At 37.0% G+C, this 18673-nt stretch overlaps 1 protein-coding gene across 2 annotated transcripts in view; it reads left to right on the top strand.

Moving 5' to 3' along the window:
* Positions 1 to 18673, top strand: part of ROCK1 (Rho associated coiled-coil containing protein kinase 1) — a 92726-nt gene that overhangs the window by 16955 nt on the left and 57098 nt on the right. The window lies entirely within an intron of this gene.

Below are 18673 nucleotides of genomic sequence, written 5' to 3'. Positions count from 1 at the left end.
GACACCAAAATGGCACAAGGAATTCTCTGCATAAAGTTTGCTAATATGTAGTTGAATTAGAGTTAATTTTGGTGAGACATCAAATATACTATTTTAAAAATATCTCAAAAGATCTCTTGGTGGTCAATGGTTTTTACTTAGGCTGGCAGCCTGTCACAAGTGGGGTCTTCCAGGGATGGATACTGGGCCTCATGCTTTTCAACATCTTCATAAAGAAGATGATGGGATGGAAAGCACCCTCACGAAGTTTGCTGCTTACACTAACCTGGGTGGTGAGGTGGACACATTAGAAGGGAGAGCCATCTTACAGAGAGACCTGTACAGGCTGGAACAGTGGGCAAGTAAGAACAGTATGAGGTTGAACAAAGACAAGCACAAAGTCTTGCACCTGGGGTGCCATAACCAGAGAGCCCAGTACAGGCCCTGGTCTGTGTGGCTGGGTAGCAGCCCTGTTGACCTGGGGGTCCTGGTGGACAACAAGCTAAACATGAGTCAGCAGAACACTGCTGCAGCAACAAAGGCAAACTGGATTCTGGGCTGCATCCCCAGGGACATTACTAGCAGAAATGGAGATGCAATCATTCTACTCAGTGCTGGTCAGGCCGCACCTGGAGTGCTGTGTCTAGTTCTGGTTCCCACAATTCAAGAAAGACGCAGGCAGGCTGGAGTGAGTCTAAAGGAGGGTTGCAAAGGTCATCAAAGGACTGGAGAACCTGCCTCTTAAGGGAAGACTGAAGGAGTCTCCCAGGAGAGGAGAAAGCTTGAGGGGATCTCATCACAGTATTCCAATACTTAAAGGGCAGCTACAAAGAGGATAGAGGCTATCTTTTCACAAGGAGTCACATAGAGAAGACAAGGGGCAATGAGTACAAGCTGCACTGGGAGAGGTTTCCTATCTATATAAGAAAAGAATTTTTTACAGTGAGAACAATCTGTAACAACCTCCCCAGGGACGTGGTAGAGTCCCCATCATTGCAAATTTTCAAGATGCAACCGGACAGGGTGCCAGATAATCTCATCTAGGCTCCCTTTCCCATGAAAGGTTAGACCAGATGACCTTTTGAGGTCCCTTCCAATCTGGGCATTTCTATGGTTCTGTGATTCTCAAGCTTTTGAGAAAATACCTGTACAAGTGTTTCACTGATTGGTTTTCCTCTTGTCTTTTCCTAGTTCTTGTTTCAAAGCATCAGTGAAGTCCTTGAATCAGTGCAACACTGTTTGCAGCAGTGCTAGTTAAGTAATTACATATACTACATGTACAAATTGCTTTCTCAGCTGTAGCTGTCAAGGTCCGATTTTCTGAGGCGACACTATACAGGATATGATATCTATGCTGAGCAGCCCAATGTTCGTGTTATTCGTCTTGTAACACCAGATCCAGTTAGAATAATAAAAAAAGAAACAGAAAAAGGAAAAAAATCTTTAAATCTAGTGGTGTGAAGAGATGGAGGAAATTCAACCACAGAATGCATACACAACAAATCTGATTTCTAAATGGACAAAAAGATAAACTGCTGTTAGCTATTTTTTTAAATATTTTTCATCCTAAATGGCAACTGTAAATTGCAATGGTATCTGAATTTAAAAAGGAAAAAAAATAGGAAAAGCAGCTCCTATAGACTTATTTTTTTCTCTTTGTGACATTTCATACCTTTCAAGTGAAGATGAACTCTATCTGGAAGGAAGGAAAAAAAATATTCCCAAGTTTTAAACCAGCAAGTTCAAATTATCCATTTAAGTTGGGGAAAGGTCTCTGCTAAGCTAAGAGAAACTTGCAAAATGATCGGGAGCTAGTAGGAGCTCTTACACACTCAGTCACTTTTGTCTCATAATGGCTCCAGGTGAGAAGTTGCTCAATTAGTATATAACTCTCAAATTAAGAATTAGCATAGAATAAAGTTTTCGGTAAATGGGATGTAATTCTTTTTCATGAGTATGGCAGTAATACAGATAATTGGGATTATGAAAGATTGTTACTGTACACAGTCAACTGTAGCCAAGCAAAATTTAAGATTTAGTGCATGAAGATACGCAGTTTATTTGGGCATAAAATCATGACTTCAAGTACGCATATCAATATACTTTCAAAAGGTAACTGAAGTAAGTGGTAGAATCTGGTATCTTTCTGATGGACCCGTAAGAATAAAAAAAAAACAAAACACCCAGACCATGCTCTGATTTCAAGTGTATTTTTTTCTCACCATATTATTATTCTCTAATAAAACTTAGAAGTGACGGAGATTCTTTTTAGAATTTCACTTCTATAATCAGACAGGTGTTAGGGTGATCTGTAGCAGCAATCCCCAGGTCAGTGTCTATCAAGAGTGAGGCCACAGCATCTTGTCTCCATTTTGTAAATCAGTGTCTAATACAGCTACTGCCCTTGCGCTACATGCAGTAGCTGTAGTACTTACATATATGCCTTTTAAAATTTACCTTCCTTTTATGTTTTGGGTTTTTTGGGGTGAGGGGAGGACTATCATGATTAATAGCAGGAGATGTATTAGGTGAAATAAAAATGCATCAAAAAAAATCAGTGCAAAGAACAAATCCCAGCTAGTGCTTTTGGTCATTTCTTGGTTGCAGTTATGTAAGGCTATTGGCATCCTCCATTCACTTTTGAAGAAAGTAGCTGCTGCAACATCTGCTCTGCCAAATGGGCAAATTCAAGCACTGTTACTGTGGTGTGGCAAGGAAAAGAGGTTAATTCAGGGTATCTTTTGCTCATGCTTTTACCATCAGCTTTCTCTTTGTGTCTGTACTAGTTCAGAATACAGTGTGTTGGTAGTCGACTCCTGACAGAACTGAAGATGTAAGCCACACTTACCTTTTAAGATACTTAAAGGTATGCCTTTCCCTTTTTACCAAAAGGAGCAAATTTATTCTGAGGATAGGATAAGGAATGTAAGCTGTAATATCTTATTATTTGCTTTGCCGCTCTTAAGATCTTACTGCTGGCTCTGCCATACTTATTGATGGCTTTGTCACTTCGGTAATTAAAAATCAAAATATGTTTTTGATATGCTCATGTTGTGGAACAGTGTTTGGAACCAGAGGGAGTCAGGTTGTAGGATTTTCGGATCTTTGGTTGTTAAGAGTAACTTTTATGTATAAACAGCACGTGAGAATTTAGAACTATTCCACTCAGCTCTTTTTCTGAATTTTCTTGCTCTTGTCTTCTGACAGCCATGAACTTTCATATTGGTTTTCAGAAGGAAAAACCTGTCTATGCATAGAGGGGTTTGGTTTGACTCAAAGTTAATCTTTTGCTGTGTTCTTGTTTCCTTACAGCAATATGTACAAAAAAGAATGATATTGTAAGTGATACAGTAATCTTTCAACCTGCATTCTCATTTACAAAAATTGGCTTTTAAATAAATCTTTTATACTGGACTAAGTGTCATTTTATCTTACAGAGAATAAATGGATTAAGAGGTTTTTCAGTGAGGTAATATTATATAAGAGTTGAGATTTGTCATGTAGAACAAGGGGAAAAGGCCTCAAGTTGCACCAGGGGAGGTTTAGACTGGATATTAGGAAAAATTTTTACACTGAAAGGATTATTAAGCATTGGAACAGGCTGCCCAGGGAAGAGGTTGAGACACCATCCCTGGAGGTTTTTAAAACTCGGGTAGACATAGCGCTTAGAGATATCGTTCAGTGATGGCTTTTGTCAGAGTTAGGTCGATGGTTGGACTAGATGATCTGAGAAGTCCCTTCCAACCTAGGCAATTCTATGACAGGTAGAGAAAGGGACAAAATTATTAAGAAAGGATCAGTTTAGATGCTTGTCCCTTAAATCCAAATTGGAAGGAGCAAGAAAGAAATTGCTAAATATTTGAATGTGATGTGTTCTTAAAGTTGATCTACAGTGATTCAAAAAAGAGAAGAAATTCAGTTCTTTTTTATTTGCTCTAAGTCATACAATGTGATATCTTCACTGAAGTAAGTAAGGGGATTTTTGAGTGTGTTTTACATGATACTATTAGATGAAATGCTGCATTGCTTGTTTTGTCTGAAGACTTTGTCATAAGAGTAAAGCTTTGTGTGGTGAACTACTTGTAATTTTTCAAGTGTAAAAGAGTGTGTGTCTCTGTTGTAGTGTTTAGTCCTTCTTATTTCTCCTGCCAAGCAAACAATTTCTAAAATGTGAATCAAAATGAAAGTGATGGGTCGTTTTTTTTTATTATTATTTTTAAGGGTTGGCTGTTTGGCATGTGTAAATGTATGTATACAGAATGTATACACACACACACACGTTCTGCTGTTACAGCTTTCCTATTGCCAAGTGGTTGCTTTTTTTCCTTTTCTAAATTGAATTGCTTATCTGTAATTCAGAGTCTACTTAACTTCTATAATAGAATTTACTTCAATAAGAGTGTGTTTTGTTTGAATACCACGAAAGACGTAACTGTTTTCCTAATTTCCTCTTAAGTCTCTGAGGCTGGGTAAGTATGTTGAGTTATGAAATGACCATGGTTGGTAACAAGAATCTCTTTCCATGATGACTGTTTACATGCATGTATTTATGCAGTTCTTCAGAAATTAGCTCTGTGGTCCAGCAGGGACTTCTGGAAAGTAAAGTGCAGGAGGTCTGACAGAAGTTTAACTCTGAATTCTTGAGACGGTACTACTGCTTTTACATATGTTCTGGAATATCACTTGTTGATATTTTGTAGTATTTAGAAATTGGGAACCTGCTTTAGTAGGTGTTCTACAAACATAGAGTTTATATGGGTGGGTAGAAGGAGATACTACCTGATCTGACTGGACATGGTTTTTGAGCCACTGTTTTTATACGTATATATATATACACACACACACACATACACACACACCCTCTTTTATATATATATATACACACACACATACAGACCAGGTATCGCAGTGTGTCCCTTAGTTCATGTAGATTTCCAAGAAAGTAGTGCTTTTTTTTTTTTTTTTAAATTGGATGCTGGAAAAATGTTTTCATAAAACAAATACTGTGGAAAAAAAACACCATATAGAAGTTGGATGCAAGTCAAACATAGACTTTCATTATCTTTTGTTTTAGTTTTTAGGAAACATATTTTCATCAGTTTTGCTCTCTGTTTTATGAGAAACTAAGTGACAGCTACTCAAAATGGTCTGTGGGATGAAGGAACAGAAAATGTAATGTTAGTGTGCTCTTATTTGTTTAATGACAGTTTTTTACGGTGTGACAAACATATTGCTTGCCCTCATCTCCTGTGGAGATTAAGTTAATCAGCCCAAGCTCAGCCTTGCTCCCTTGTAAGGACAGGCAGGAGAGACTTTGACAAGATTCCATGGCAGTGGCAATGGTCCAGACAGCCCTGGCTCTCTTTTCTCTTGGGCTAAGATTTGTTTTCTCCCCTCTTCTAAATCGAAAAAAAATCGTGCCTTTGGAGGACATATATATCAATCTACTGCATCCTCTTCGGATGGGGGGAGTGTTTTTCCCAAGCTCTGTAAGTGATATGCGGGGAGAACAGTATTAGGGAAAAGCTGACTTACTCGTTCATGTCAACATAGCTGGAAGGTCTGGTGGAAGAGATATTTTTCAGCTATTTCTTAGCATTTTAGTATTTTTCATCCTACGGTACCAGGGTTGATGAAAATACCCAGTGTTCTAAAAGTAGAATATCACTGTTTTACGAAGTTCTGCTGTCTGTGTCTCGTGTTTGAGTAACTGTATTGGAAACGTTGGGACATACTTTGTTTTTTGGTATATGAAGTTAATGGCTTTAGTTTTCCTCAAGCTTGAGTCTCAAGGCTTGAAAGGAACATAGAAAAACTTATTTGCATGGCCCTAAATGAACTTGCAAACCTACTAAATCACAACATCTCTGGGCCTTTTAGAAATTAAAAGTGTTGGATCCTACTAATGAATTCATAATACTTCCTTTCTTCTTCTAGTCTTAAAGTACTGTACTTGAAAATCCCAGGTAAACTGACTTGTATTGTTGCAGTCTTATGTATGATAAAATCCTTGTTGATTATCATGTGAGAAATTTGCGACTGGAAAAAGCCACCCTAAGTTTCTATGGACAGTTTTGGTTCTGTTCTCTCATTTCAGTACTTGAATATGGAACCATGTTTTCTTGTAGGTTTTTGATTTTGTAGTCACCTCTCTTTTTTTTTACGTGCAGTCCAAAGCATTCAAGATTTTAGTCATGACTGACTATCATGTCAGATAGGGTAAAAAGCCTGCTTAGAAGAGACTTTTAAACGATGTTGAAGTATTTCTTGACCTGAAATTGGTCACTAACAGTGGCTTGAAAATACACGTAAGCACCCAGTATAAGTTAAAAATTGTGCTACTAATGGCATTGTCTGTACACGGTACTATTTTTTTCTTCAAGTAGACTTTTAAAAAGAGAGCATGTCTCTCACACCTGTTTTTTGATTGCTTAAAGGTAGTGGGTAAAAAAGCATGTCGTTTTAGGTCAATTTATAAATGTAATGTATTGGAATCTGGAAACATTTTGTTAGCAGAAGTGCTTTGTTCTGTATTAGCAGTTCAGATCCCTGAAACACTTGCTGTTTTGTTCCTGTTAGTAACAAAATCTTGTCAATTCTAAAGTATCTTAGTACCTGACAGTTCAAGTAATTTGTCTATATCTAAAATAATTCTCATAGAATTTTTATTACATTTTAAAAAAAACACATTACTTTAAAATAATTCTTGTGGATATAGTGGATATATTAATAATGGCAAAAAGACTAAATATAGAAAAAACATCGATTTTATGTATACTTCTGTTTTATTGAAAGTGAAGTTTTTCTTTTAATCAATACATGGGCTTTGCTAGGGTTTGCATTATGAAACTGCATAATGATGCACAAATTCTTAAGCACTGTTAAGTTCTTGTTTAGTTGCATATTTCAAATATCTGTTTGACGTGTGATTGCTTGTGATGGAATGTTTATTGCAGAAATGTAGCTAGAGCTCTGACAGGAGTTTGCGCAATCAGAGAAGCTTCTCAGAGTTGATACTGCGCTTGAATTGTGCTCAACTTCCCATATTTTTGTTTTCAGACTGTAGGTTGCATGTAATACTAAAGAAAGGTATATAGCTTTACAAATTACTAACTCAGTTTCTACAAAGGGGTTTTAGTATAATTCTTTCATAACCTTCATTTTTGGACTTCTGTCATGGCTATTCACCTCTAATTGAAAAAGTGTTTTGACTTATTCTAGAGTTTTAGGGAAGATTTTCCCTTTTGATGGGGGGATAAAGGAGATTTTGTGCAGTGTTTCCAGACTGCTGGAAAAATTATGATGTTCTCACTCTTTCTTGGAAAGTTATTAAATCAATTGTCTGCCTTCTGTTTAAAAAATTAAGTACTTTTTTGTCTTTCAGTTTGTTGAGCCTCTCTCTCCAGTCACTGTGTTCTTTTTTGTAGGCTAGATGGCATTACTAGTAATAGAGTTTGTTTTTTTTCTTTGATACAGCTTTTCGGAGAGTCTTTTCTAAAGCATAGTTATTGAACTAATATAATCGCCGGAGATTGAGTTGTCAAGCTAAAGATAGAACTTACGTTTTTATTGTTTTATAGCTTATTGTTTATATCTGTAGTTAACACACGGTTTTGTTTGTGGCAAACATAGTCCAGGTCAGGTGACAGCAGGTCACCTGCCTGATGAGGTATTCTCGCTTTATAGAAAAATTAATTACCATTCCACTGACTTATTATATTGCGAAGTTTGCTGGTAATGTTTTTTGGCTTGTTTTTTTTTTTTTTTTCATAGCAGAGAGAACACTTTTCAGACAAAGATACAATGGGGCAGCTAGAGGCAGCAATTTAAGCTGTTGATGGGAGAACTTACTCTAGATCTCTTAGCTTAACACATTATGGTAAAAGTAAAGTTGCTTTGCATATTAAACAGCTTTTACAAGAGCTAATGCATTTTTACGTATGTTGTCTGCAATAATGTGTCATGTTTCTTCTTATGAACATGTTGGTATCTTGCTAATTCTGATCTTGTCCAACTGACTAATGCTTATTTCCTGAAGTCTGGCTTCATGGATACCTGCCTGGAAAAAAATCTGAGGGGCAGACAGCAATTTCCCAAGCAACAGATGTGGAGCGGGTTCTGTTTCCTTTGCTAAATACCACTATTTTTCAATGGAGTTGTGCAGTTGTTTTCCTTTCATTGAAGTCTTTGCCTGATTCCTTGCAGGCCGCTGCCCAATGAAGTCTAAGACTTTTGAGCTGTGACTGAAGACAGTTTATCTTTTTTCGTATCTCTGATCTGTCTGTCTTCTGTACCATTTTATTGAAGGGAAGTTATATACCAGCATTAGCATCCATAGTGTTAATTTTTATACATCTTTTGCTTTCTAGTAAGTGTTCCTTAGAGTGTAGACTCCCATTGATCTAAATTGGTAATTTTAAGTGTGTGTGTTTAAAATTAAGATATTAGGATTTCTAAACCAGAAGCAGTAGGTTACTGTGTGCTGCCTGTGGGAGAATCTATCTTCCCAGGATAACCAAGAAAGCTGTGGGGGCCTCAAAGGACTTTTACTGATGCAATTTACAAGTGAGATTTGTCTTTTTTTTTTTTTATTTTTTTTAAGTAGTTACTTTACATTTTAGGTGGGGGAGCAGGGCTTGGCTTATGTTTTTGGTGAATATGAGAACTTTGAGAACTCAAAAGGATGTGGTCATTTTTTCCCCCACCAGGTATTTCTGTAGATAGTGTTACCCTGCTGTATGTCAGGTTGGCTGCTCATCTCTAGTTGCAGTTGTTACAGTAGCTGGGAACTCGAGACCCATGAGACACTTTGATGCCAAGTGCTAACTTCGCTGTGGAATGCTGCTTCCATGGTGATAAACATCAGTTCTTTAACTACCAGTATTCCCTCTTAACACTATTTAAATATATATGCTTTAAGTGTACTTGCGTTCAACACATTTAAATGCGGTTTTATTGAAAAGGGCAATTTTAAGAAGCTGTACTTATGCTTTATTTAATCCTAGTGTCAGACAAATATGGCTTGATAAATCATTTAAACCTAAAGTATGCCATCTATTTTCGTATTTTCTACACATCACAATATCAAGAATCTATGTAGCCCTCCAGATAGTTATACAACTGTTTTAGTCTTTTTATGTAAGGAATTCTGTTAATGGCAGAATGTGCCGCATTTGGTATAGAAGATTGTAGTTTGTAAAACTTGCCCACAAAGCATATCAACCCACGCAAGTGAACGTTTTTTAAGGAAAATAAGCTGCAAGTATCCAGGTATCTAGTTGCTGCAAAATTAAATAACATAATTTGACTTAATATCAATCAGCTTTTGTTGCTGTTACACATCTTCCTGAACTATTTTCAAACAATATCTATTGTACCTGTTTCTGCATAAATTTTACTGAAATATAGTCGTGGTGATATTTTGGTCTATATTCTTCATCTTCCTTGAAGACATTTCTCTCTCATCTGATAGTTGTTCTTAGAGATGTAATATTAAATGGAATTAATTCTGATGCTGAATTGAAATAATAGAACACTAATGCAATAAATTGAAGTTTGGCTGTAAAGACTATTAACCACAATAAAATATCGTAGTGTAGTGAAATTAGTGTTGAAATACAGTGTTTGAGTTTGAAGGGGAAGAAAAACCCCACTGAAATACGTTGTCTGGAATGCATCTTTAGACACTGTGAACTTTCCATACTTTCGGCATAAAATAGTGCCTTGAATATGTGTCATTCAGAACAGATCTATGGATCCAAGGTTCCTGCACCTAGTCAGTGGACGGAGTGAGTCGCTGGTGTGAAGGAACTATAACTTACCCTCAGTTTTAGTGGAAGCCTGAGGCTTTTAGGTTCTCTGAATTATATGTATACTGGATACTGACAGTACTCTTGCATGCTTACTGTATATAAGTTGTTTTCACAGATTTGCACTGCATTTTAGGATATGTTTCAGGTGGTAAGATACATTACTACAGTGGAAAACCAGCAATGCCAAAAAACCTACTTGCCCGTGAAAGGGCATTACTACTTGTACGTATACCTGTCCATAGATTTGCACCTGAGGCTTTCTTCGGTGCTAATATGGATGTTACCAATATTGAGAGGTCTGTGGGCTCTGGTGTTAGTGACAGTGTGTATTTTGATACGTATATGTGTGTGAATCAATATATATTGAGACATATGTGAGTTTATAATTTACTGAGGCGTGCAGGAAGTGTATACTCTAGTAATTTGTCAGTAAAAATGTTGAACAGTTGATGTTTTAACAGAACACAAGTGCATATACTTATGTATGTAACTACACAGAACATGATATGGGTGAAGTTTGCTAATTACACATGGAGTAACTTTTTAAAAAGGCTGAAAGAAAAGCAGTAAGCTGTATTGCTTTCAATAATCCTGCCTTGAGATTTCAAGATCTACTTATTGAGATTTTAAATTTTTACAGAGTTAAATTCTTAGCTCTTTACTGAGTTAAAAAATTTTTCTTTGTGAAAGGCTATGTATTTAACCTAAATTTGGAAAAGCTCTTGATGAGTATTGCAAGATACTAAGAAGTAACGAGTTCTGTAGAATTGTATCATGCTGGCAACGAGAATGAGCAATGAATCAGTTGCCTTTTACTCAGGCTTATATGTCAGTTTGTATACTTTGCCTAGTCTAACAATGTAATGAAAATTCTTGAAGTGAAGTGTCTTAACTCTGTCTACATTGACTTGTCCACTTTAAAGATGAAGTACTAAATTGCAGTTTTCAGTTCTCTGGACAGCAGAATAAACGAATGTGATTAACTTTAGGTAGAGGGATCTTTTGTGTACTTGATTAGAGATAGATAAATGTAGCACTGTTGGCTTTGGCCTGAAAGTTGGCTTTCAAACAGCGTTCTTACCTGAACCCAGTGAGTTGTACAGATCTATTTAGTACTTCATAGAATCATAGAATGTGTTGGGTTGGAAGGGAGGGACCTTTAAAGGTCATCTAGTCCAACCCCGCTGCAGTAAGCAGGGACATCTTTAACTAGATCAGATTGCTCAGAGCCTCATCAAGCCTGGCCTTGAATGTCTCCAGGGATGAGGCCTCCACCACCTCTTGGGGCAACCTGTTCCAGTGTCTCACCACCCTCGTTGTAAAGAACTTCTTCCTAATGTCTAATCTAAACCTCCCCTGCTCTAGTTTAAAACCATGGCCCCTCGTCCTACCACTACATGCCCTTGCAAACAGCCCCTCCCCAGCTTTCTTGTAGGCCCCCTTCAGGTACTGGAAGGCTGCTCTAAGGTCTCCCTGGAGCTTTCTCTTCTCCAGGCTGAACAACCCCACCTCTCTCAGCCTGTCCTCATAGGAGAGGTGCTCCAGCCCTCTGATCATCCTCGTGGCCCTCCTCTGGACCCACTCCGACAGCTCCATGTCCTTCTTGTGCTGTGGGCTTCAGAGCTGGACACAGTACTCCAGGTGGGCTCTCACGAGAGCAGAGTAGAGGGAGACAATCACCTCTCCTGATCTGCTGGTCACACTTACTTGTTTCTCAGGTAAACTTACACTTGCTCATTTAATAAATGGAGGAAAAAAAAAAAGTATTAACAGTGGGCATCAGAGGAAAGTCCCATGTGTGTGTTTTCCTTACCAATGAAGTTACAGTAGGGTATTTCCTAAAATAGTAGGTATCGAAGAGGGGACTGAGGTTTTCTCTCGATTCAGTCAGTAGCATCAGAAGTCTGTTCTTGTCACAAAGGAGTAATGGCTGCTGTGGACTTACTTGGAGGGCCGAAAAACGTGAATCATGCAAAGCGAAGCCTTGTAATGAGATTTTCTTGTTTATCACTTGCCCAACTGGTAGGGAGTTGAAGGGTATTTTTGATAGGATAATTCACTGCAGGAATTACCTTTATGCCAACCAAAAGCATAGCTTGGTTTTGCAGACAAAGAGGAATTGTTTAGATTGGAGAGAACCTCTTAAGATCATCTAGTCCAACACCTTTGGTCAAGTAGAGTCGGCTAGAGCAGGTTGCCCAGGACCACGTTCAGTCAGGTTTAGAATATCTCCCCAGATGGAGACTCTGCAACCTCTCTGGGCAACCTGTATTTGACCACCTTCACAGCCAAAAAAAGTGTTTTCTTGTGTTCAGATGGAATCTCATGTTTTTTAATTTGTGCCTGTTGTCTCTTGTCCTGTCAGTAGACACCATTGGGAAGAGTCTGGCTCCATCTTCTTTCCCTCCCATTTCATACATGGGTAAGATTCCCCTCTCGAGCCTTCTCTTCTCCAGGCTGAAGAGTCCCAGCTCCCTCAGCCTCATAGTATGAGAGATGCTCCAGTCCCTTAATCATCTTTATGGCACTTTGCTGGACTTGCTTCACTATGTCCTTGCCTGTTCTGTACTGGGCAGCCCAGAACTGGACACAGCACTGCAGGTGTGGCCTCACCAGTGCTGAGTAGAGAAGAATCACCTCCCTCTTCCCCAGGATGGTGTGGGCTGCCTTTGCTGTGAGGGCAGGTTGCTGGCTCTCGGTCACTTTGTTGTGTACTAGGACCAAAGGTCCCTGGCAGAGCTGCTTTCCAGCTGGTCAGCCCCCAGCATGTACTGATGCCTGGGGCAGTTCCTCCCCAGGTGCAGGACCTGGCATTTCCTTTTGTTAAACTTCAGGAGATTCTTCTCTGCCAGTTTCTCCAGACTCTCCAGGTCCTTCTTAGAATTCAAAGATCTGATAATTCAAACAATCCAAAGAAACTTCTAATTTATTTTTTTTAATGATGGATTTTAGGTACTATTTTTCATGCGTGTTTGAAAATAGGGTACAAAAAATAGCTTCTCACTTATATACTTCCGTACTTATGTACTTAAGTAGGCTCTCTGTTTCAATAGTTGACCACCAAGATGACTTATATATGACAAGGTATTATGACAAATTATGATGAACACATGAAAATCAAGACCAGTCAGGTTTTTTGATTTAAAGTACGGAGGGAAGTTTTAGTACTATAGAAATAATTAGGAAAATGGCTACAATACAAGGAACTAAAATATGGATAGTTAGAGTTGTAGATCTTAAGATTTACTTTGGTCTCTCCAAAAAAGGAAAAGTAGCAAAGACTTTAAACTTGGGTAACTGCCAGTTGGTCCAAGGAATGCAAATTTTGATGCTGATAATACCCATTAAGTTTTTTTTTAGTTCTTTGAATGCTAGAAAAATAGTAAAATAAATAAGTGTCTCAATAACAAAGTTTCAGCTGAATTTTTAATACATTTTTCTTTATCATATGCTTCCACTAGATGATACTATGTCATAACGAAATGTGTATGAAGTAAAAAATTCGAAATATAAAGATGCTATAACTGTATCCTGATACTGCAGATTATAATACTGTTATTTTTTACTTTATATCACTTATGAATCCTGAGATAGTATTTTGCTGAATGGAAGTTGCTTGATGGAGTATATTTTGAAATATCCTAACAGTAAATTTTGCTATAAAATTGCATTAATTCGAACATCTGAATAAAACCAGCATTACATAATTGCAGTGATTTTTGAGATTCAGGAATGTATTTACAGAGTAGGGCGGTCCACTGTTGTCATTGTAGGACTATCAGGTTAACGCATTAAAACTTTGGAAATGGGTATAGACCAAAATGTGGGCAAAAATCCAATTAATATGGGCTTAAGCCAAACTGAAGAAAACCAGTACATATTAGAGGAATCTAATGAAAAGAAGTTAGCATAACAGCCTGAGAAATTCAATGCTAATAGATTGCATCGTTAATGTGTGTGTTAATGATAACTTTCATGTTACTGCATTTTGTATTTTTAGAAAAACTGAAGGGAAAGTAAAAGGAAATGGCTGTTGCAGAAATCTTTCTGCACATTTCTTCATAAACAAACTTAGAGGAGTTTCCGTACTGGAATCCTTCTTTACAATGCTCATGCTGGAGGATCTCTCTCAAGCTAAAGTGGTACTAGAAATGTTTTTTTGGACAAAATGACACAGTAAGATTGCTGAGATGATAAGACTGCTTGATATGTATCCCTCTTTTTTTGTACCTGACTGTGTCTTATTAAGGCACCTAAGTGTGTGTATAACCTTAGTGTTTATCTACATTAGTGCTTAGAACTGTTTTGACAATAGTAGTAAGGCAGATGGTAAATATATAGCTTTTTTATTATTTTTTTCAATTGAATTAAAAAGAAATCTTGTGGATAGGGCAGGAACTCGCAAGCCCAATAGCAGAACAAGTGAGTCCACAGGTGTTATGACGGGGAAGAGGTAATGCATGTATTGTGGAAGGAAGTTACGCTTTGCAAACCTAGTGGAGTTCCTTGAAGTAATTGCTGAGTATGAGGATAACAGAAAGCTTTTGATGAGGTTTTTCATTTAAGCTTTTTGTCAGAAATAAACTGCTTTGGGCTAGGCTTGTTTTGCGGATGGATGGATGGATGGATGAACGAATGAAGTGAGAGCTGGTGATCAGTTTATTCAAAACAGAGATCAGTAATGGAGTCAAACAAGTCTAGGCTATTTCACAGTCGTAAGGGATCTAAAATGGTGAATAATGATTCATTAATGGTGATAGAGTAGTAAAAATTGAAGCTATAGTAAATTACAGAAGAAATTAATATTCTTTGGTGCCTGGGTGATGAAAAGTTGTAGGTGAAATTCGGCATTGATGAATGCTGAGTGAGTGCATGGGAGTAAAGCCTCTCGTTTTTACATACTTGTGTTGTTGAATGTTGAAGTAGCTTTGATTTATAGTACCTAGTTTTGTGAAAGAATCAATTTAGTACAGAGTGACTATAAGAATTAACCAGATTTTTCAGTTAATAACTTAAAGAAGAGCAGAACAGGAAACATTGTACTGCATTATATATTTATGGTGTGCTCACAACTTAAATACTATTTACAGTTTCCCCCTGATTAAAAAAGTACACAGTAGAAATAAAAAAGCTCTGGTGGTGGTAGGAATTGGAATAGCTGTCGTACAAGATAATTGGAAGAGAGATGACCAAGGGAGAAATGATGGAAGTATGTAAAGCTGTGTCTTGGGGCAGGTGGGTAAAGAGTTATTGTTTCTTTTGTGAATGAAGAATGTCAAGCTCAAAATGAGGTACACTTTCATGCAGCCTGTTAGGCGGTGGAATTCATATCTATATGATGTTGTAAATGCAAGAGATAAAAACAGGTACAGAAAATATTTAGACAAAATCACTGAAGAAAATTCTGGCTAGATCTGTTAACTATGACAGTGGCATGTCTGGCTCACAAATACACCAGAGAAGTACTGCTATATGCTTGACTTGTTTGTATCCTCTTTCCCAGACACCCTTATCGTCATTTCTGGAGGCATTGTATGAATCCAGACTGACCTTTGATTTCACTCCATACATCTATTCTTTTGTAACTTCTAAGTGTGGTGTAGTAATAAATGAAACCAAACCAACAGAATACATGGAAATGTTGGTTTTGTGTGGAAGAACTCTCTGCACATTGTAATGGCTTCCTAGTATGCCTCTTTTTAATTTCAGGATAAAATGAGGTATTTTAAAGAGTTGATGAAACTGTTGATACAACTGTTGTTGTTAGACAAATGTGATATAGAAAAGACTATAGCAGGTCGTGAAACTGTTTGAGTGAAGGACATTAGAAAGGAGGTTTTTTTCCCCTGTTCTTTTTTAATCACCTCTGAAACACTGTTACTATGTAAGATGTAAATGGAAGTCATATGTTTGCTTTTATAAATTTTATTTTAGTAATCCAATTTAACTATTAACATAAAAGGAAAAAGGCTGTGTAGACCACAAAGCTAAACAGGAAAATTGCTCTGTAATGACAGAATAAGGTAGAACTTAGCGTTAGCTGAAAATACCTCTAAGGTACAATATGTGTTTCTTAGAAGTACAGGATGTGCTGTATTTAAAGAAGATACATGCTGAAATATATTGAACCCATCCAAGTGGGGAAAAAAGCCATCATAAGAATGAGACCTTCTTGTTTTAATAAAGCATATTAAACTATTGGATATATGGTTTCCTATTTTAGAGGAGGAGATATGGCTACTATAGGTCTCGAAAGGAAGATGGTCCTTCCTTGCTGTGTTAGGAATAAAGTCAGATGGCATATTGAAAGATTGAGCAAGATGGAAACAAAAAAGCTGAGGGATGCGTTATGTCTGCAGCCGTCAACAATAATGATCGTGTCTCCTTTCATTTGGCCTTTACCCTTTTTCTCCTAAACGTTATTGTTAAAACTCTGCAGTATATTTCCATCTCCGTGACCTGCACTGCTTTCAACCGACATTGACTTCTCACTGTTGAGTTTGTGTGCTCCTCCTCCCCGTTTGTTTACCAGTTTAGTCTTGTATTTGCAGTCCACCATTGAGATAATACCATGATATTTTTTCTTCAGAAACATACTTCAGTTGAAGAAATTAATGATTTTGAGAGTTAAGGATTTACAAGTCTCTTAATTATTATAGGCACCTCACCCCTACATTTTTTTTAAAAATCAAAGTTTTGAACCAGGATAGCTTCTTCTCTGGATATTGTAGCAAAGGGGAGCTGATTATTGAAGAGCCTTTAACATACACAACTGTTGCCATGCAGCTTCCTTAGATGTTGATTGCATGATTTTGAAGTGTGATTTGAATTCAATGTGAGATCAATAGTTTGAATCTGTATTTCAAAGGGGTTTTTGTGTTTTACTTGAAAGAGTTCATATATAAGACCTGAAAGGCAGTGTTTTCATGGTGAATTCCGAGTGAAACAGTATTGAAATTTGCTTTTGCCTCTTAAAATATTTGATGTTAAATGTATAATTATATAATATAAATAAGTATAGTATATAATATATAAAAAGTAGAATTTGTATTCTATTTTTCATAATTATTTTAGAGCTTTTAAAAAGAAACAAAAAAATACCCAACATACCTGACAGACCAATGAAATTGTGACACTTTTTTGTCCTTCTTGCATTTTTCTACATAGGCTTATATTTTAATATTTTGAAAGAAAAAGTATCTTAGAAAAGTAAGATTGAAGTTCAAAATTTGTAAATATTCCCATTTATCCCATGCTGTTGTATTCAATGTTTAAAAATCTTCCCTCCTCTAAAGTAAAAGACTGAATTTTGGCTTCTGAAGCAAACCCTGAAATGAAGCAGGTAGTGGCGCTGCCCCAGAGCAAAACAGGATTTTGAGAATTTCGTGCTTCTATGTGATATGTGGAAGAGTTTTCTGTGTTAGCTGTGACCCTGGACAAATTGATTGACTCAACAGATTTGAAGGCTTAAGGGCAGAGTGGACTCCCAGCTTTGGCAATTCATCACCATCACTCATCTGCTTGTAAAAATCCCTGGATGTGACCTGGTAGATGTTCTTTGCCTACTGCTTCTCACAGCTTGGGGCTCCATGCATAGAGCTACCAGTGCACTTTGTGCTGCTGTACAAGTAGTTATCATGGTTTCTCTGTTGAATGTACCAAAGAATTGAAATTCTTTAACTGATTTCCTGGATATTTACTGTATACCTTTGGAAAGGTGTCTTTTAGTAGTTTACAAAGCATTTCTCGCTCAGTTGCACTTACCCTGCATAGCTTTATTTATACATCTGTCTTGAGTCCAAATTGTTGTTAGCCTCTTACTCCCTTATTTATATTACTGATCCATTCAAAGTTTTTTCATTGCCATTTGCTTTCCTTTTTCATCATCAGTGTAAGTCCAAAAAGGTGATCCTTTAATACACTCAAGATGCAAAACCTGACTTTATTTAAGTGCTGTGAAAATATTGTTATACTTTTCTTGATTCTTATAATTTTCATGATAACATTTCTTTGTTCAAACTAAGCTACCGTATGGAGAGGTAACAAAACAGGAATGTTTTTATGAAATTAACAAATTTAATAACATCCTGCCTTAAAGAATTCTGAATGTCCTTGTAGTTTTTCTTCCTTAGCCCTGTTTTCAAATTCTAGCATGATTTTACTGCTTATTCTCATTATATCTGAAGTAGATAATTTCTGTCTCTCATACTTCAAAAGTGAGGACTGCAAGCCTGTATATAATTCCAATTTTGATGGCATTTGATTTTTTTATAGCTTAAAATCTCCTATAGACTGAGGGGGGAAAATAGGTTCAAATTTGAAGAGAGGGATTAAAGATTAATTTTTTTAGTCTAGATTAAGTGTGTTCTCTAATACGTGTTCCTGGAAAGTAAGGTTTTTTTTAAAAGCTTATACTTTAGCTTTTCTTCAGGCATAGTTACTTGATGGATGTAGCGGTCAAAGACTGATCGATCAGCTTTCAATCCTGTATTGCATAATTTTATTAAACCTGAAAACAGTCAAAATAGGTTCTAATCAGATCTGAACTGATTAGAACAAATATATCTCTGGTCTAATATCTCATTCCCAACAGGTCAATAAGAGATGGCATAGACATGTAGGTACGAATTGGACAAGTAAATAGCAGTGCTGCCCTGGCATGCTTTGTTAACATCCATCAATTTGTACTTTATGGCCTTACTCTGTATTTTTGCAGTTGTCACTTAAACATTACCTAGTTGAGAAAGGAGACTCCCGAGTGCTAGTTGATTCTTCATGATATAATTCCCTAGAATACTTGATCGTTTTTCATTAGATACCATATCTGTGGTTTTCAACCAAAATATCTGGTTTAGTTTTCCTTTGGGAAGATGCAATCCACT

This window comes from Larus michahellis, chromosome 2, assembly GCF_964199755.1.
Source record: "Larus michahellis chromosome 2, bLarMic1.1, whole genome shotgun sequence".
In the NCBI taxonomy this organism is placed as follows: Eukaryota; Metazoa; Chordata; class Aves; order Charadriiformes; family Laridae; genus Larus; species Larus michahellis.
The sequence above is the reverse complement of the archived record's forward strand: the minus strand, read 5'-3'. Positions and strand labels throughout refer to the sequence as shown.